The 21180-nt window shown below is 47.3% G+C and overlaps 1 long non-coding RNA gene across 1 annotated transcript in view; it reads left to right on the top strand.

The window, feature by feature from the left end:
- The first annotated feature begins 239 nt into the window (after positions 1-239).
- LOC103670944 overlaps positions 240-21180 on the top strand; it is a 64390-nt gene continuing 43449 nt past the window's right edge. Inside the window, exon 1 of the long non-coding RNA XR_570692.1 lies at positions 240-561. This is a non-coding gene — a long non-coding RNA (uncharacterized LOC103670944). The remainder of the gene's footprint in view (positions 562-21180) is intronic.

Raw genomic sequence — 21180 nt, 5'->3', positions numbered from 1 at the left:
AAAAAAAAATGTGAAAATACTTGTTTTTTGTAATAGAACTAACAGGCCATATTTGGACTCTGCCTCGGATTACGAAGTTCTGGAACCCATTGTATCTTGGGCACGAGTGGTGTGTCCGTCTGTGCAATCATTCCCGCTTTATCCACCAGGAGCTCAGAGAGGTTAAGTTACTTGCCTGGGGTCCCTCAGCTAGTGAATGAAAGCACACCCTGCCCAGCTTTCCTGCCTCTTCTTCCTGCAGACCCCAGGCCATTTGTTATGAGGGTGGTGACCCCATTTCCTGAAGATGGGAGCTCAGAGGGAGATTTTGTTTGCTTTAAAGGAAAACGAAAGGAACCTGACAGTTCCTTGGCCCCAGAGTTTGCGGCTGTAGATTTATGTTCGGTACACAAGCCTTAGGCAACTGGCTTATAGACCCAGGGAGCCATTATACACAGAGTGACAGGAGAAGGGTCTCAGTCCCTGCCCCCTGGAGCTCTGCGTGGCTGTAGGGAAGGGAAGGGTGTGGTCCGGGAGCCAGTAGTGCCACCAGCTGAGCTAATCTGAGGATCCTGCCAGGTGGTAAGTGCTCGCATAAACCTGGGGGGGCAGCCCCGCTACAGCCCCGCTACAGCCAGTAGAGAGAGTCGCAGGGCTGGGGGAGGGCGAGGGGAGGGGTGGGGGCATCTCTGCGTGGGTCGTAGTCTCTCCACTGCACTTGGTCGGCTGACGAAGTCCCATGGCAACCTTCTAAGTTTGCTACCAACCCCTGGGAGGCTGCAGAAAAGCTTAAGGAGCTCTTGGCACCATGAGATCCCTATTAACAGCTCAAAAGTTCCAGAGGGGCTGTAGGGAAGAGCTGCATTTTTAAACGCATTTGTACTCACCCTGAATTTCCCTCAATGCCTGGAATGTGGAGGCACTTGGGATAATTCTGACCTATTAGGTGGGGAAACAAGCCAGCCTGTCCATCACAGGCACCGACGACAAGGCGGTCGGAGCTCTGGAAGAGGAGCGATTTTGACAACAGCATTGATGGAGTGGAATGGTTTTTTTTTGTTGGAATCCATGACTTTTTTGTGACTGCCAATTAAATGGGAAACAAACATTTGGAGCAGGTTCCAATCTTCAGCTTAATGGAGCTGCTCCCTCATGCACAGGGCCACTCGGGGTTGGAGTCATTCTGCTGTGGCAGAGAGGCGTTTGAGGTGCCCACCTGCTTGGGGGTTCCAGTTTTTAAAAATAAGAATGGATCTCATGGCAGTTGGTCTTGCTGGCTTTTCTAGAGGTGACTTATACTTCTGGGGTGACCTGGAATTGGATCTGTTTGGGCATTGTTTTTTTTTTTTTTTTTTTAATTTTATTTGAGAGAGAAAGCACAGTGGGGGGGGGTGCAGAGGGAGAGGGAGAAGCAGGCCCCCCGCTGAGCAAGGAGTCCCACACTGGGCTCGATCCTAGGACTCCAGGATCATGACCTGAGCCAAAAGCAGATGCTTCACCCACTGAGCCACCCAGGCGTCCCTGTTCGGGCATTTCTAATCACTACCGCACCTGGAGTGACATGCGCCTGCCCAGGAGGTGGGGACGTGTGGAAGGCGCGGACTCCCGGAAGGGCAGGGCACACACGAGAGAGGGGCAGGTACTGAAATGCAGGGTGCAGAGGCTGAAGGCATGTGTGCACATGTGGGTGCAGATGTGGCCATGGGGTGACTGGGATGAGATGGATCTCTGAGTCTGCCCACTTACCGGGAGTACGCTGAAGCCAGGGGACATAGCGAGGAACGCAGGTCTGGCTGCACCTTGTTAAACCAGCTAATGCCAGTTTCTACTCCAGTGGCCCCTGTGGCCCTATGGTCACCCCCCAAAAGGATGCTTCTGGATGACCATTTCTGTGGCAGGGCCTGGGCACTGTTCCTCTTACTGCCCTTGAGGTCTTTGAGAAGGCTTCTGCCAAATGCTCTGGCTGAAATACCCCAGCCAGGTGTAACCCCTCTCTCCCCCGCTCCCTCGTTCCCTACTTCCCCTCTTCCCTCCCGGCACACAAGTAACCGGGGTTTGGGCGGCAGAAGCAAAGTCTTATGAGAGAGGACTCCTTTGAGGGGGTGACCGTGTCTTATTTATCCGCCTACAACCCTCTGTGTAGGGCCTGTTCCACTTGTCTGTTCACTTACCCACCGTCCATCCGTCCATCCATCATCTGTCCATCTGTCCCTCCGTCCATCCTCCCATTCATCATCCAATGAACATGAATGGAACACCTGCCCCATGCCAAACCCTGGGCTTGGCATTGGGAGTAAAACAATAGGAATGGTTCCTGTTGGAACCCCAGTGCTTGGTATACAGTAGTTGTTCACACAATGTTTGTTGAGTAAATGTATGACACAACAAATGATACGATGCTTAGAAGGCATCTCCACACCCTCATGCCAGGCTCATGAAGAACTGGCCATGGCAGGCTTTAGAGTTCCGGGGGGCAGTTACGTGTCCGGCTCCCGGGAACTGGCCGGAAGTGGCCCCTCCCTGGGTGGACGCCGCACCTCCGAGGCTGTGGTCAAGTTCTGTGAAACAACAGAGCCAGCAGCGAGGCATTTCCTTCCCCGCCTGCCCAGCTGTCAGCGTGCAGCTGAGATGCTGGGGTTTAGAATAATGAATTACATTCTGACTGCGGGTGACAGAAGAGAGGTAGGGATTTCAGGAAGGCACATGGGAGGGCTGAGGGTGGAGGTGGGCAGACTGCCAGGGGTGAGTGAGACAAAGGAGAGGTCTGTGTGAGGGGGTGTCTTTGGGGGGAAATGAATAACATCCTTGGCAGGGATTAGCAAACCACAACACATGGGGAGGACAAGGAGGAGGGAGGTCTTCTGCCTGTGGGCAGAGTAGGGCTACTCATTTTCCACCTGTGTGAGCCCAATTACATTGTCTCCAGAGCCAGGAAAATGCTGGAGTGGTTCCCTAATGAATAGATTTCTGCTGCATGCATACGTGGCTTGAGTGTGTGCATGGCCATGTCCTCAGTCCTTTGTGTGTGAGTGTGCGCATACGTGCATGTGGACGGCAGTGTGGCAACAAATACTGAGTTAGATGCCTGCATGGGTGAACTGTGTCTTTGGATGCATGTGCGGAGGTCTGAGCCTATGGTAGGTATTTGTGCCATGGTAATGTGTGCAATGCATCTCAAGAAGTAATGTGGGGTAGTGGCTGAGCCTGACAACTCTCACATCTACCAGCTCTTGCCAGGGATCTTGGCACATGACCACACCACTTCCCCCTCTGCAAAGTACGGCTGATACTAGTACCAACTCCAGTATGGCAAGTGCTTAGTACAGTGCCTGGCACACAGAATAGCAAATATCTTTGTGCCCTGACTTCTAACCTCCTGCTTCCCTTGTAATTTCAGCTCTGTCTGTTGTGGGTTCTGCAAGCTTTCACTCACATCACCCTCGGAGCATCCAGCCTCCAGGTGTGGCATGGAGCTTTAACTAACGCCCCTGCCTTGGCCAGTCCTGATGCCGCACCCGCTGCTGGGTGCTCCCCCATCACACACATTCCACCTGAAAGCACAGGGAAGTTAACACCCCAGGGGAAACCCTCAAGCAATGGGGAACCGGAGCGTCTGAATAAATAATTCTCCAGTTAGATCCTTGGGTAGATAATTCTGAGAGGTTTCTCTTTCAGCACTTTGAAGATGTCATTCCATCGCCTTCTAACCGCCATTGTTTTGAAAAGAAATGTCAGTGAAATTCTTCCCCGCATCCCCCTATATATAAAGTGTTTCTTTTCGTGGGTTGCTTTCAAATTTTTTTCTTTATCTTTGGTTTTCAGCAGTTTAACGATGAGGTGCCAAAGTGGATTTTTCTTTGTATTCATCTTTTTTTCCTTTGTATTCATCTTATTTGGGCTTTTTGGAGCTGCTTGGATATGTAAGTTTATGTTTTCCATCAAATTTGGGGAGTTTTTAGCCATTATTTGTTCAAATATATTTTCTGCTCCAGTTTCACTTTCTTCTCTTTTAGAGACACTCAATACACGTACGTTAGACTATGTGACGTTGTGCCACAGAACCCTGAGGTGCTACTCATTTTCTTCAATCCCATTTGTCTCTGTTCTTTAGGTTAGATAATTTCTAGTCATCCGTCTTCAAGTTCACTAACTCTTTTGCCATATTCAATGCAGTGTTAAGTACCCTAGAAAATTTAAAATTTCAGTTATTGCTATTTTCAGTTTTACAATTTTTATTTGGCTCTTCTTTTTTATGTTTCAGGTTTTTATTTGAATTCTAATTGGTTAACAAAGTGTAATATTAATTTCGGGGGTAGAATTTAGTGATTCATCACTTACATATAACACCCAGTGCTCATCACAAGTGCCCTTCTTAATACTCGTCACCCATTTAACCCATCCCCCTGCCCACATCCCCTCCAGCAACCCTGTTTGTTCTCTATAGTTTAGAGTCTCTATGATTTACCTCCCTCTCCTTTTTTTTCTTTCCCTTATGCTCATCTGTTTTGTTTCTTAAATTACACACATGAATGAAATCATATGTATTTGTCTTTCTCTGACTTATTTTGCTTAGCATAATATACTCTACCTCCATCCACATTGTTGCAAATGGCAAGATTTCATTCTTTTTCTTATGGCAGAGAAATAGTCCATTGTATATATTTACCACATCTTCTTTATCCATTCAGCAGTTGATGGACATTTGGGCTCTTTCCATGATTTGGCTATTGTTGATAATTTAAACATCAGGGTGTATGTGCCCCTTCGAATAAGTGTTTTTGAGTCCTTTGGGTAAATACCTAGTAGTGTAATTGCCGGGTCATAGAGTAGTTCTATTTTTAACTTTTTGAGGAAACTCTGTATTGTTTTCCAGAGTGGCTGCACCAGTTTGCATGCCCAACAACAGTGTAAGAGAGTTCCCCTTCCTCCACATCCTCATGGACATCTGTTGTTTCCTGTGTTAATAATTTTAGCCATTCTGACAGGTGCGAGGTGGTATCTCATTGTGGTTTTGATTTGTATTTCCCTGATGATGACTGATGTCAAGCATCTTTTTATGTATCTGTTAGCCATCTGTATGTCTTCTTTGGGAAAATGTCTATTCACGTTTTCTGCCCATTAACTGGTTTATTTGTTTTTTGGGTGTTGAGTTTGATAGGTTCTTTATAAATTTTGGATACTAACCCTTTATCAGATATGTCACTTGCAAATATCTTCTCCCATTCTGAAGATTACCTTTTAGTTTTGTTGATTGTTTCCTTCACTGTCCAGAAGATTTTTATCTTGATGAAGTCCCAATAGTTCATTTTTGCTGTTGTTACTCTTGCCTCTGGAGACGTATCTAGTAAGAAATTGCTACAGTTGATGTCAAAGAGGTTGTTGCCTCTGTTCTCCTCTTGGATTTTCATGGTTTCCTGTCTCACATTTAGGTCCTTCATCCATTTTGAGTTTATTTTTGTGTGTGGTGTAAGAAAGTTGTCCAGTTTCATTCTTCTGCATGTTGCTGTCCAGTTTTCCCAACACCATTTGTTGAAGAGACTGTCTTTTTTCCCATTGGATATTCTTTCCTGCTTTGTCAAAGATTAGTTGGCCATACAGTTGTAGGTCCATTTCTGGGTTTTCTATTCTGTTCCATTGGTCTATGTGTCTGTTTTTGTGCCATTACCATACTGTCTTGATGACTACAGCTTTGTAGTGTAGCTTGAAGTCTGGAATTGTGATGCCTCCAGCTTTGCTTTTCTTTTTCAAGATTGCTTTGGCTATTCAGGGTCTTTCGTGGTCCCATACAAATTTTAGGATTGTTTGTTCTAGCTCTGTGAAAAATGCTGGTGGTATTTTGATAGGAATTGCATTGAATGCATGGATTGCTTTGGGTAGTAAGGGCATTTAAAAAATATTTGTTCTTCCAATCCATGAGTATGGAATGTTTTTCCACTTCTTTGTGTCATCTTCAATTTCTTTCATAAGTGTTCTATAGTTTTCAGAGTACAGATCTTTTGCCTCTTTGGTTAGGTTTATTCCTAGGTATCCTATGGTTTTTGGTACAGTTGTAAATGGGATCAATTCCTTGATTTCTCTGCTTCTTCATTATTGGTGTATAGACATGCAACAGATTTCTGTATGTTGATTTTGTATCCTGTGATTTTACTGAATTCATGTATCAGTTCTAGCTTTTTTTTTTTTTTTTGGTTTAGTCTTTTGGGTTTTCTACATACACTATCATGTCATCTGCAAATAGTGAAAGTTTGACTTCTTCCTTGCCTATTTGGATGCCTTTTATTTCTTTCTGTTGTCTGATTGCTGAGGCTAGGATTTCCAGTACTATGTTAAATAACAATGGTGACAGTAGACATCCCTGTCTTGTTCCTGACCATGGAGGAAAAGCTCTTAGTTTTTCCCCATTGAGGATGATATTAGCTGTGGGTTTTCATATATGGCCTTGGTTCTTTTTTTTATAACTTTCATTTTGCTGTTGAAATTCCCTACATGAGCAATCATTAAGACCATATTTTCCTTGAATTCTTTTAACATGTTTATAAAAGTTGCTTTAATGTCTTTGCTAAGTCCAACACCTGCACCACCTTGTTTCAGTTTCTATTGAGTGTTTTTTTTTTTTTTTTTTTTTTTGCTATGATCAACATTTTCCTCTTTCTTTGTAGGTCTTTTGTGTGTTTGTGTGTGTTTTAAATTGAATTGCAGAGGTATGGAAACTGTATTGTAGAGACTCTGGGTTCAGTTATCTTCCTCTAAAGAGTATTCTTTGTTTTATCAGGCTATTCAATTGCTGGCTGTTTTTCTTGAAATTTTTTTGTAGGCTTGGTTTTATGTTTTCCTCTTGTGAGTCTGTACAAAACACAGGGGCTTCCCAAGCCTCTAACTGAGTGTGACTTAAACCTCTAAGCACTGCAGCCCTCTGTATATCATGTGAGAGCTTGATTATAAGTTTTGTTAGGGAAGTTCTAAAGTAGGCTCTACTCTATGGTGTTCTTCTTACACCTAAGAATAATGTGTATCTCAGCTGGGTGTCAGACATGTAAATGAGCTGTTAATACACTCTCTTCACTCTGGGGAAGGCTAGAACCACAGCATCTGCAGTACTGTTCAACCTCTAATATGCCTCTATTCTCAATCACACAACAGCCACTACCTGGTAGACCTCAGATGGTTCAGAACCTACCTTTAATTAAGGAGGGGGTCCCCACATGGACCTCTGGGGTCCTTGGCACAAGCGTCCATATTTCTGATGCCCCAAATCCATAGGTTGTAGTTGTTTCGGTTGCTTGAACTGTTTTCTGCCTCCTCAGCTCTGTGGGTCTATCAAATCCTACATGGGCTCCTCTTGCACCATGGCTAAGAATTGTCACAAGTTATACATTGGCATTGGTTGCATTCACTTCATGGGTTTCCTTTATCAGGGACTGTAGTCTTGTACTGCTTGTTGTCCATTGCCTGGAATCTGTTGCTTTGTATATCTTGTCCAATTTTATATTGTTTATGGTGGGAGGATTAGCACAATACTGGTTCATCTGTCACAGTGAGAAACAGAAGACTGAGAGGCATTTTATATGTGCTTTGGAAAGCTAGGGGCAGGACTGAACACAATTACCCTCTGGGAGACCTTGACAATGTGTCCCTTGTTTCCTAGTCCCACACTCCTGCTCCCTAGGATTGCCTCCCAAATGAATTATTTGACCACAGGTCCTTCTCTCAGGCTCTGTTTTTTTGGGGGCACAGAACTAAGATATAGAATAAGTGTTGTATAAATCTTAGCTATCATTACAAGAGCAGCATATTTGTATAGGCATGCAGAATGTGTGTCTGCAAACTCTCTGTGTTTGTGTGTGTTGTGTCTGAGTGTGTCCCCAATCAGCACATGTGCATTTAGTCCACTCTGCATGTCTTTGTGTAGATCCGTGTCTTCCTGTGTGAATACACAACATGCACTTGCAAGTCCGGGCTGGGAAGGCACTGCAGGTGACAGATCCTGAGAGGCCATGGTTTTTGTGAAGTCTGATTTGTCTATTTTTCTTTTGCTATTTCTGTCTTGGGTGTCCTATCCAAGAAATCATTGCCAAATCCAACATCATGATGCTTTTATCCTGTCCCCCCCCCCCAAGAGTTTTATTGTTCCTAAAGACTTACCTTTAGGTCTTTGAGCCACTTTCAGTTAATTTTTGTATATGGGGCTAGTTAAGGGTCCAAATTCATTCTCCTGCATGTGCCTATCCAGTTTCCTAGCACTATTTTTTGGGTGGGGATAGGTACCTGCTATAATGGTAAGAGCTGAAACTGACTGAAATTAACCAAAATTTACTGTCCAAGCCTTTCTTTGGAAGTTGCAAACCTTCAGTAGACCCCAGAGTTCCAAAATAGTTATGTTAGACAGATTCTGCCAGACCCATTGTTTCTAGGTGGGGAGACAGATTTCTGGTGCTTCCAGCTCCACCAGCTTCCCAGAATGCTCTCTAGTACCCCTTCATTTTTAACCCATCAGTCTTTACGCGTAAAGTGTATTTCTAATATACAACATACATTGGGTCTTGTTTTGACAATGTCTGACAACCTCCGTCTTTTAATTGTATTAGACATTCACATTTAAATGGGCTATTGATAAAATTTTATTAAAATCAACCATTTATATAATTTTATTAACATCAACCACTGATATAATTTTATTAATAAAATTGGTTTCTATTCCATTACCAGAGACTTATTTTTCTGCCTTCTTGGGTTTTAACCGACCACAATATAATTCCATTTTATCTCCTCTCAGTGTCGATTTTCTTTTAAAAACATTTTTTTTTGTGGTTGCTCTAGAGTTCACAGGATACATGTTTAACTAATATAAGTCCACCTTCAAATATTTCTGTAAAGCTTCATGTGTAATACAGACATTTCATTATGCAGTATTCTCCGTTCCTCCTTCCTGTTCCCTATGACATTCCTGTCCTGTCTTTCACTTATCCATATGCTCTAATCACCCAATACAATGTTACTGGTTTTTCTGTAGGGAATATTGTCTCCCCCTCCTCCACAATTCAAATGTTGAAGCCCTTACCCAGTGTGACAGTATTTGAAGGCAAGGTTTAGAAGCAGATATTTAAAGTTAAATGAGGTCAATATGGGTGGGGCCCTGATCCCGAAGGATTGGTGTTGCGGTAAGAAGAGACATCAGAGAGCTCGCTCTTGCTCTCTCTCCATGCGAATGCACCTAGGAAAGGCCATGTGAGGACAAAGTGGCCATCCGAGAGCAAGGAGGAGGACGCTTGCCTGAAAACAATGCAGTTGGAGCCTTGATCTTGTACTTTTCAGCCTACAGAACTGAGAAAACAAATGTCTGTTGGTGAGCCCCCCTGTGGTCTTTCGTTATGGCAGCCCAAGCTGACTAAAAAACTAGTACTACTTTACATGGTTATCTTTTAGATTAAATACAAATAAGAAAAATAAAGGATTTTATTTTCACTTATGTCTTCTCTGATGCCCTTTCTTTTTCTTTTTCTTTTTTTAAAATGTAGATCCAAGTTTCCAACCTCTAGAATTTTCTTTTTGCCTGAAGAAAATCTCTTAACATTTCTCAGAGAGCATGAACCCTGGCAACACATTCCCTTAGTATTTGTTTGTATGAGAAATTATTTCTCTTGTGGTTTTGAAGGAGAACTTATTGGAATATAGAATTCTGAGTTGGCCTTTGTTTTTTAAAATTCAACATTTTAAATATTTTACTCCACTCTTGTTTGCTTGCATGGTTCCTGGTATAATTCTTATCTTTGTTCCTTCGGAGGCAAGGCTTTTCTACCCTACCCTGGCTTCGTTCAAAATTTTCTTTTTGCCTTTGGTTTTCTGCTGTTTGATTATGATCTGCTCAGGTGCATAGCTTCTCGGTATCCCGAGTTTCTTGGATCTTCCTGGATCTATACTTTGGGATCCTTCGTTAACTTGGAATGTTCTCAGCTACTACTTCTTCAAAGATTGTTCTTTGTTCTTTTTCTTCTGTTTCTGGCATTCTAATTACATACGTACTACATCTTTTGAAAATTTCCCACGCTCCTTGGGTGTTCTGTTCCATGTTTATCCTTTTTTCTCTTTGTGTTTCAGTTTGGAAGTTTCTACTGATGTATCTTCAAGATCACGAACTCCCTCCCCAGCCGTGTCCCGTCTGCTGAGTCCATGGGAGGCATTGTTCATTTCACTTACAGTGGCTTTGATCTTGAGCATTTCCTTGTCATTATTTCTTAGAATTTCTGTTTCTCTAGCTGGAGTATCCATTTGTATTGCATAATTGTCTATTTTTTCCATCAGGGTTCTTAATATACGAATCATAGTTATTTAGAATTCCCTGTCTGATGATTTCAACATCTGTGTCATATCTGAGTCTGGTTCTGATGTCTGCTTTATCTCTTCAGGCTGGTTTTTTTTTTTTTTTCTTTTCTTTTTCTTTTGGTGTGACTTGCAATTTTGTGTTGCAAGCCAGACATGTTGTATCAAGTAATGGATATTGAGGCAGATGGGCCTTTAGTGTGAGGATTTATTTTAATCTAGCTCAGGGGCGCCTGGGTGGCTCAGTCGGTGAAGTGTCTGCTTTCAGCTCAGGTCATGATCTCAGGGTTGTGAGATCAAGTCCCACATTGAGCCCCCTACTCAGTGGGGAGCCTGCTTTTCCCTCTGCCCCCCTGCCCCCTGCTCATGCTTTCTCTCTCTCTCTCCCTCTCTCAAATAAATAAATAAAATCTTTGAAAAAAAAATCTGGCTCAGAGTTCACTGTGTTTCATGTTTGCTATAGCTGCAGGTGCCAGAGGCTTCACGTTCCTCTGGACTCTTTGTTAATTCCCGCTTGACTTTGAACTTCCCTAACTCCTCCTCCCCTAGAGATCGTGTGTCCTAGAGCCTTCAGTTGTAATCCCTGCTGCTATACTTACTGGAGCCCCGTTGGTGTGGTGCTAAGGAGTGTGGGGACGGGCGTGTTCTATAATTTTCAGGGAAATCTGTCTTCCTGCGGGCCTGTGTGTCTGGCCTGACCGTCACAAGTGTGTCTCACCCACACGCCCCTCCTTGGGTGAGACAGGAAGGCTGGAGGAAGTAGGAGTTTGAGGAGTGCCCTCCTCTACTGGGATAAGGCTCTGGCAAGGTCCTTTCCCTGGAGCGTAGGCTTTACTTATGGAGAAGGTTCTAGGGTGTCATTGATGGGGATTACTCTTTCCTTCCCTTGCCAGAGCGAGTTGGGGAACTTTCTGGGATTTCCCCAGTAAGAACCTGGTGGAGTTCCTGGTAAAAAAAGCTCATAAAATTGTGGGTCCCTCCCCAAGCCTGCAGCACCCCCCACGTTCCTCACTCTCACCAGTTTATATTCAGCCTTTAGCAATTCCGGAGAATTAGCATGAACTCTTCCTACTACTGATGGTTCCAGCACTTTCTGCTTCAGGTAAGCACGGTTCAGCTGTGGCTCTGGATTCACCCATCTTTCCAGGGTTCAGCGTGGCAGTTTATTTCAAAAGCTCAGTTCTCTGGTGGGTCCAAGAAAAGTCATCAATTTTTCAGTTTGTTCAAGCTTCTTTGTATTTATTTGCTGTTATTGTTGTAAGGATGGGAGTGACGACTCCCAGGCTAGTCTTTACATGTGGGAGTTGAAACTGGAAGCCCATGGCGGTTTTCATGCCTTAGAAAAAAACGTGTGTGTTTGGTAGGTTTTCTTTTTGGACAGACCACAGAGACAAACTTCAGAAGGAGGGCGCCAACAAATTTCGTTCAGCAGCAGAGCATCCAATCCTTTGCAGAGCAAATGCCATTTATTTCCCTTGTCCCGATGACCCTGGGCCAGAGGGACCGATACCTCAATTTCTAGCAGAGAGCTCAGTGAGGTTCGGTCACCAGTCTGAATTCACTCGGCCTGCTGGGGACAAAGCTGGGTTTCAGACACGTAGTCCTGGGGTTCAGTGCTGGGGTCCTTCCCACTAATCCAAGGCACAAGACCCTCTTGGCGTTGTCATTGGTTGAGATGCAACTGCACGCTGAAAAACGTCTATCTTTCTAGTTGCTTCACACATCCATCCTAAAGGTCAGGTCTTGGAATTTTCCAACATTAACTGTGAAATTGAGCAAGACCCCAAAGATAATGGTTTTATTCCCTCAGACGAGTGTCGGCAAACTTCCTGTGAGGGACATATAGTAAATATTTTCTGATTTACAGGTCACATGTCTCTGTGGCCATTTACTCAGCGCTGCTCTTCTGCTCACAGCATGGACTATACATAAGTAAATGGGCGTGGCTGGGTCTCAATACAACTATTGCAGACATTGAAATCTGAATTTCATTTCATTTCCACACATCGCTAAATAATACTCTTCTTTTGATCTTTATCTGTCCATTAATGAAAGTAAAAGCTGTTATTTAGCTCAACAGATGCACAAAGCCAGGTGGCCAGCAGGGTCGGCCCACCAGCCCAGGTTCGCTCTAAGTCCCACAATCAATGGTACCAGGTGTAGAACGACGGCCAAGGCTGCATTTGAAAGGGTGACGTGAGCTTGGAAGGTATCTGATGTCATAGTTACAGAGAAGTGACAATGGTGATAATAACAGGTATTTATGAGCAGAATTGAAACAAGCCGTGCTAAGTCCTTTGTGTAGAGTATCTTCCCGGCTTCCCTCCACAGATCTGAGGAGGACCTACAATGGATGCGCCCATTTAACAGATGAGAAACTTGAAGCTGAGTCACACACTAAGCGACAGAGTGGAAATTCAGTCTCAATGGCTCCAGTCAGTTCCGCTTTGGGGGAGTGGTGAGGGTGGGCTGGGGGTACAATCGGTATGTAAAATCTGCCATCGGGGATGGATTTTCTATCACACGTTAAAAGGATGGGAAGAAAGGCATCTCTCTGGATTCGAAAGCTGGGACACCCTTACTTTTCAGATTTCATGGACTCATTCTCCTTTTCCCGGGTGACTCCAGCACCGTGTGTGACTCCCTGTCCCCAAGATAGCCTGCTTTCTCTGAGCGGCCATCCCAGAGCCCGCCGTGTAGGATGTTACCCCTAGACCGGTGTTAGCACGGGAGGCAAATCGCTGAGCATAGGACGTTGCTGTGAGCTTTGGCATAATGTGTCCTATTACGGTAAATAGGTGGCTTAAGTCCCCAGAGCTCGCGAGCGGCTAATTTAACATATAATATAACTAAATGAAAGCCTGTGTGTTGGCCCCTTAGCCTGTTCCTGCCTTTGTACAAGGCACTTTGCACATTAAAGTAATTGCAAAAACTTATGAGGATGCCAGGAAAGTTGACGCTTCCTCTTTATGGAGAAAACAAATGTGTTTTTCTGCAGACTGCCAAGGCTCCGTTGTAATGATTTAGCAGATGGAACTAGCACATGTGAGCCTGCCGGGCGCAGCTGTCTGCTTTTTCCAGTCTGAGGGGTTTGTGACTGCACCCATCGCACAGACGTGGGCAAAACAGCATCTCTCCCTGCAGCCCACTCTGCGAGCCCGCAATGTCACTTCAGGTGGGGGCGGGGGACCTGTTGGGAGGCAGGGCTGAGAACCAGCCCAAAGCATCGGTGCCTGGGAAAGCCGACGGTATGTTCTCTCGTTGTGTTCCTCCCATTCGGGTTGCAGCCCCTTTGAAATGCCCTGCTCCCGTAGGACGGGGTGCCCTGGATGGCCCATGACCTAGGTGGGAGGTCAAGGCAGAGCTACTGCTCTTCTCCAACATCCCTACTGTTTTGCTCCCAAAATAAACCATTTGAGGGCAAGGGGCCAGCAAGAGAAAGGATAGGGAATTTGCTTTTGAAGATTCACATGGCTGTGAGATTTTGGTTCTAGCCATTAAGTGCTTTTTCTTTTGAATTCAGCCAGAATTCAAAACTTGGGTGCTTTTTTTTTTTTTTTATTTAAAATGGACTCATCCTTAGTATGAATAGGTTAGGGGGAAAGGAAACAAGAATTGAAACAAATTTAGGGTCTGGGCTCATGAACCACCCACTATGCAAAGTTATATTAGTGCTTGAACAAATGAAGTCAAACGTAGTGGCTTAAAACAAAATTTAAACAAATTTAAAACAAAAAAACAAATTTATTCCAGCTCTGGAGGTCCAAATCAAGGTGTTGGCAGGGCTGCACTCTTCCCGGGGGCTCTGGGCGGGGAGAGGGGGTAGTCTTCCTCCTTTGCAGCTGCTAGAGCCTGGCTGCACCCATCGGCTTGGGGCCCCTTCTTCGTCTTTAAAGCGGGCAGCTAACATCTTCTAATCTTTCCATCTCTGCCTCTCCCGCTTCCCTCTTCCTCTCACAAGACCTTTGTGATCACACTGGCTTTACCTAGATAATCAAAAGAATTCAGAATAATCTTCCCATCTCAAAACCCTTAACTGAATCACGTCTCAAAGTCCCCTTGGCCACGTCAGGTGGCAAACGCACAGGTCTCGTGGATTAGGATGTGGACCTTGGGAGGTGATTATCCTGTCTACCACAAAAGCATTTTGCATTAAATTTCGCTTTCCTGATGGGCTAAAGACTTTCCCAGGAATAAGGTCTCCTGGTAACGGTTGGAATCCCAAGACCAAATTATATGGCTAGAGGCTTTTTTGGGTGTAAGTAACAGAAACCCACTTGTCTAGCTTAAGAAAAAGAGGGGATTTGTGACTGCTGAGGTCTGAAGAGCAGGAAGTAGAGTCAGACCCCATGAAGGCTCAGAACGAGGAACTGGAAAAATTCTTCTCTCTCTCTGGAACACACGACTCCTATCTCTGCCTTGCCTCCAGGCTCCTCTTCCCCGCTGGCTGGTTCTAATAGTCAGCTCACACTGCCATAACGAAGGACCACGGCCTGGGGGGACCGGAGCAAGAGAAATGAATGGTCTCCCTGTTCTGGAGGCCAGAAGACCGAGACCAAGGTGCTGGCAGGGTTGGTTCCTTCCGAAGTTTCTCTCCCTGGCTTGCAGACGGCTCTCTTCTCTGTGTCCTCACATCTTGATCCCTCTGTACATGTCTGTGTCCTAATCTCTTCTTATAAGGACATCAGCCATATTGGATTAGGGCCCACCCTGGTGACCTCATTTTCACGTAGTCGCCTGCATAAGAGACTCACCTGCCTCCCGATACAGTCTCATTCTGAGCTACTGGGGGTTAGAATTTCAACATACGAACCGGGAGGGGTATCACTCAGCTCCTTATACCAGCTCTCTCCTGTCTTCTGAGCATCTGACCACCCCGAGGTTCCTGCTTGGACTTATCTGCCAGTACAGACAACTTAGGCTCCCGAGTGCCAAAGCCAAATTCTTTGGGGGAGGAAATTCAGTGGGTCTAACTTGGGTGGGGCACTCACAGGCGGGGTGCTGCTGACCAAAAAAGTAGGCCCCTAGCCTGTTGGTCTGAGTAGGCCAAATGCTGGGCCCCCCATCTCAGTGGCTTCACATCATCAAAATTTGATCTCAGCCCTGGCACAGTCCCCATTGCTGACCGCCAGGATTCCCCAAAGGGTCTTTTCGTCTTCACACTAACGAGTTCCCAAGCGGGCACCCAATTGGCTCACCATGCGTCTCTTTGTTTCGGCGCCCAAGAAGGACCTGGCACGCAGGACTTTCAGTTTTAAAATCCAGACAGTCCCAGAGAACCCAGGATGAGTGGGTCACTCCCAAGTTTGTTCAAACACATTTTTCAGTAACAGAGAGAACTCTGCTTCGCCACCCGGAAATGAATGAGAAACCAAGAGAAGCCGACGTGCGACCATGTGAGCCACGCCACCGGCAAATGCCTGTTCCCCAAACGTCATGGATCAAACTCTCTGTGAACATCTGGCCCGAGGGCAGAATCCCTCTGAGGCTCCCTGGGTCCAGCACCTGGACATTTTTTTTTAAAAAGTGACAAGGTCTCATCGTTGGGAGATCTGAATTAATACAGATACCTTATTTCTACTGAGAAATCAAGAGGTCTGGTGCCGGGCTGTGCTCTCCACGAGGCAGCATCGTCTGGAGCTCTGTGCAGGGTCCTCTGGGAGGGGGACCAGCGGGCTCAGTCCCTTGTGGTGTCACCATCCCCTCTTTTCTCTCCTGTCCAGCTCACTGACCATGACATCCTTGGCTGGCCACCAAGGCAGTTGGGTTGGCCAGAGGTGGTGTTCGCTTCTAGACTTTGACCCAGTCAATCTTTGAAGAAATCTCCGTCTGGATTTCTTTCCATGAAACACTCGTCTTTTCGGGGCAGTTGTAAACTTCACCCCCCCTCCCCATCCAGTCTCAGCTTTCAGGCTCCATTTTACCTTCACGGGGAGAAAGAGGTCAGGGGAAAGGCAGCTAGGTGGGCAGAACCCGGTTTCCCTGGTGATTTGAGTCGCTCCATCTGGTAGCCTGCTCCACCAGCATCGTAATACCCAGACAGGTAGCCCGCCCTGGGGGCCTCCGGCTTCCGGGGGCTCAAAGCAGAGTCCTTACCTGTCATTTTTCTTAGCAACGGGGCCTCCACTGTCTTCACGGCTTGTCTCGAGAAGCGTCGGGAGTTTCTATTTACCAGCCAAAAAGGAGGCTGAAGAGCTCGATGCTTGCTTTGAAATCAGCACCTGGGGTTTGCATTGTGTTCTCCGTCTCCTGGTGGGCCTGTGTTTCTCTCCGAATCAAAAGCAAAAGGAAAAGAGACAGACTGGGGTAAAAATATTGGAGAAACTTGAAGAAAATGCTGTCCTAGTTTATCTTCAGACGCTATTCACCCAGCCCGACTGACAGCGTGGGTATTTGCTGCAACTCTTACTGACTCCCACTGACCCTTAAAAAATTAGGGGACAGTGACAGTAAAGGAGGCTTTGTGACATGTTAATTTACCGAGTGTGGGTAGTGGGGTCTGCAGTGATGGGGGTGTCATTCATGGGGTCAAAGTGACTTTCTTGAAATATTTATTTACTCGCCAAATGTCTGAGAGTGTCTATCGTGTTTCTGGCCCCAAAGCGGGAAGCCTAGAGTTATGATGGCGTCCTGGGGCAGGTCCTCTACCAAGCAGACTGTATTTGGGTTCTCCTAAGAAAGCCAATAATGTTTATATAATTTATTATAAGGAATCTGCTCATGGTATTATGGAGGCTGAGAAGTCCTGTGACCTGCCGGTTGCAAGCTGGAGCTAGAGACGCACCAGAGCTGGCAGGGTCCTCCCCGGGCCCGAGTGCATCGCCCGTGTAGATTCCAGCCTGCGTCTGAGGGCCTGAGAACCAGGAACATTGAGGGCAGAGAAAGATCTAAGTCGCCCTCAGTCAGGCTGAGAGCCAACTCAACCTTCCTCTGCCTTTTTATTCTACTTGAGCTCTGAATAGATCAGCTGAGTCACACCCACATTGGGGAGGGCAACCTATTTACATTGCTGTGGATTCAAATGTTAGTCTTACCCCGAAACATTCTCCCAGATGCAACCTGGAACCACGCTTGACCAAATGCCTGGGCACTCCATGGCCCAGCCACACTGACACATCAAATTACCCGTCACAGACGGGGCGGGCGAGTCCCCATCTCAGCCCAAGAAGACCAGGAATCTTTCACCAGAGGGAACAAGGCATGGGGCAAGCAAAACCAGAAGATGTCCTTCCCATCACTACAAGGTTTCCAGGGTGGGAGGGGCTGCTTCATCTGCATTCTTCACAGGCTGAGTCTGCGATCACAGCCTTCCCCAGACCAGCAGTGGGCGCCCCTTCCGTTGGCCACGCCTCTTGAGGGCAGGTGCACCAGCTCGGTCCATTCTTGTTGCCGGTTCTGAGTGATGGCGTCGGTCCTGGCCCCTCCGTCTGTGACTCCGAGTCGTCCATTCACCCTTGTCCCAGCTCCCCGCCTTGCAGCCTGGGATGATGGCACAAGTCTCCTGGTGTTGCAACGACCGCTGGGTAAGTGTCACCATAATTTATGCCATGCTGTGGGCTCCCCACACAGAGCCACAGCTAGACCTCTGCTGCTTGAGAAACATCATCGATTTCCACGTTTGTTACTTCCATCTTGCAGCCTGTGGCCAGGCTTTCCCTGAAGCAATTATAATGGGCTGGGAGGTGGGGAGAACCTTGGACCTGAGTGAGGCTGTTGCGTGCGGTGCTGGGTAACGTCGTTAAGTGCGATCAGCTGGTGCGAGGCTTGAACGGCTGAAGGCGTTTTGCTGGGTGATGACCACGCACGGAGATTCTGGAGCCAAACGGCGTCTAGTCTCACCTCCCTCCCATCCTTAGCCAACCCACCCTGCACATTCCTGCTTTGCTCTGAGACTGACGGAGGCCCTCCGGAGCCTGGAGCCCTCCCGGGCCGGACGGAGTGGCCTTTGGACGTGTCCAGTGCAGGGTCTCCTGAGGTACACCTGTTGTGGCCTGTGCGCACAGGTGTGGCTACACGGCTGGGAGCCACGGATGGAGACGCCATCCCTTTCCTACTCTTTCAAGCCGCTCTCACTGCTTCAAGGGGAAAGTCTCAGTGAGCGGCGAGTCTGTTCTTCCTGCTTCTCTCACACGTGCCCCTCTGCCCTTCAGCACAGATGGAGCGGGACGCAGGCTCAGAACCTTCAGGTGGGACACGTAGCCAGAGGGCATCCCAGTTAGGGAATTCCACTGTATTTATGTTTACGTGTGGGTTTTGTTTGTGGAAAGTGAGGCCTGTTTTTTCTTTAAGATAGTTATTTAAAATTGGCTTGTAAATATAGTTAGGACACAAAAGTGAGAATTAAAGGAAAATACCAGGTTTGGGGTGGGGGTCGCAGGGGATGTGCCGTGGACCCACCTGTGGCTCCGGCCTGGCCCACGCTGTTTTTGAAGTGCCTGGGCCCTGGCTCTGCACGGCGAGGGGCGGGCCGGCGGGTGGCACCACCTGGAGCCGGTGAGGAATGCAGAACCCTGGGCCGACCCCAGGCCGGTTGAACGCGAAGCACTTTAGCATGAATCCCAGGCCTTTGTGTGTAGGTTACAATCCGCGGTGTCTTGATCCAACACTTAGATATGTACATCCGATCGCCTGGTAGACTCCCTGGGGTTAGGGACCCCACGCCTTAAGACCCAGAGGCCCCACTATCTTCTTTAGCAAAACAAACTTGCAAACACTTTGGTGTCACGACACTATGTTACCTCATTACTCAGCTACCTGTGGTGGAAGGAATGGAAATATCGCTGCAGCCAGAAGAGATGAAGGACTGAAGGAATGAATGGACATAAAATTCTTACCAAGTACCCACCATCTCCCAAACAGGATGCTGAGCTAGGAGCTGCAGAGAAGATTAAAGCAAAGAGTTTGCCCTCAGGGAAGTCACAGCCTCCTAGAGGAAACTGAGGCATGAACACATACTTACCACCCAGTGTGTTGAGTACACAGGGACTCCTGGGAACCAAAGAATAGAATATTGGCTGCTGCAGGCCAGGAGAAGTTAGGAGGGCTTCTTGGAGGAGGATACCTTTGCTGCTGTATTTAAAAAGATGAGCAGGATTTGAGCAAAGAGGAGAAGGAAGGAATTCTAGGCACTGGGGGTGGCACAAGGAGAGGCAAGGGGTCGGGGGTAATGGGGTCTGGCCTGGGATCTGGTTTGGAGAGGGAGGCAGCGTCAGATGACGGAAGGTTCCAGAGGCCATGGTGTGGCAGTGGAGCTCTTTGAAGGGTTTTCAGCAGGAGAAAAAGAGGCCAGCATGGTCATATGTCTTAGCAGGGGATACCCTGGCTCAGGGTGGAAAATGAGGGGGCAGCGTGTGGCAGAAAGCGGACCCATGTGGGGGCTGCTGTTCTGGTCCAGGTGGGAGGTGAGGGAGGCTTGAACTGGGGCAGGTGCAGGGCGGGGACAGTGCTGAGAAATACCTTCTTCCTCCCTGAGTTCCAGACCCTGGGAGATGCCCCTGCCCGCTGCTTCAGCAGGGATGTGTCCTTTCTTTGCTCAGCCTGCAGCCGATCCCCAAGTTTCATGGGCACCTCCTTGCCGTAGCCGGCCTGAGATGAGTTTTTCTTGATGGAACATTTGTGGGAGATAATTCCCATCCCTGCCTTGAACTCCTGCCTTCCCACTGCGATTTCAGCTTCAAAATTGTCTTTGTTCTGAAGTTTGTGTTGGTGGTGGTGGTGCGCGGGGGTCTCAGGTTGATTCCCCACCAGACACGGTTTCTCACAGACATAGTTCATGTGGAACGTGAATCCGGGAGCCTCCATATGGGTGTAAGGGGACAGCAAAGGGAAGGAAGCCCAGCATCATCAAGTCAATGATCGCTGTGGGCACCTGGAGCTTGTGCCCCCGGGGACATTCTGGAAGCCAGTGTGGAGCGCGTGACTGAGTCATCCCAACTGGTGGTGCGTCCACTTTCTACCAGCGAAGGGCGCCCATGTGCTCGGCTCGCCCCAACTCTGTGCCCGCCCAGTGACATCGCACTGGTTGCTTGAGATGGGCCCTGGTAGGACTCCACACCACGGGAATCAGCAAATGCTACAAATCGGGGCTCTCCTCCCCCCACGTATCCTGTTGTGAACCTTTTACCAGCACAGAGCTTCCCACATGGGGCAGGCCCTGGCTGCCAGGGAGCCTCGCGCACAGGAGCGGCCGGTGTAGCCCGAAGAAGGACCCTGGGGTGGGGATGGGGGTGGGTTTGGGGGGATCCGGGCTTCAGAACCATCACTGGGTCCTTCTCTTCATTCCTCCTGTCCCTTCAGGGGTTCGACAAGAAGTCAACGGGGTCAGGCTAACTGCGATTTTCAATGCAGTTGCAAAGCCTCTCCGAGTCAATGACTGTGACAAGGACCCCTGTAGGGGAGGGCCCCCAGCCCCTCGGGGAGGACTGAGGATGGGCCCAGACATCCTGCAGTGGAAAGCTGGAAACAACCAACAACAGGAGTTGCTCGCATCCATGTCTAATAGCCTCACGAGGAAACGGCATGCTGCCAGGGATTACAACGGAAACTAAGCAAATTACAAACAAGTATTTGCAACAGGATCCAATTTTGGTAAGAAAAGTAACCTGGTGGCTATCCCACTAGAATGCAGCATCGGTTTGAGAGGCTAATTTAGGTTTGTTGTTGTTAGTTTTACAATGAACGTGTGGGATTAAATGCTGTCTGTTCCTCCAGGACTGGGTGTCCGTCAGTGTCGGCTCAGTGCTTTCTCCGTGGCTACCTGGATCTCCGGTCACCCAGCCGTGAGCCTCCGTGTCCACATCTGTAGGGCAAGGATAAGAACAGTACCTGGCTTACAGGCGCAAGCCAGGGACATACAATAAAAGTGTTTTTAAAATATAAGCTACA

This window comes from Ursus maritimus, unplaced genomic scaffold (assembly GCF_017311325.1).
Source record: "Ursus maritimus isolate PB19 unplaced genomic scaffold, ASM1731132v1 scaffold_22, whole genome shotgun sequence".
Classification (NCBI taxonomy): Eukaryota; Metazoa; Chordata; class Mammalia; order Carnivora; family Ursidae; genus Ursus; species Ursus maritimus.
The sequence above is the reverse complement of the archived record's forward strand: the minus strand, read 5'-3'. Positions and strand labels throughout refer to the sequence as shown.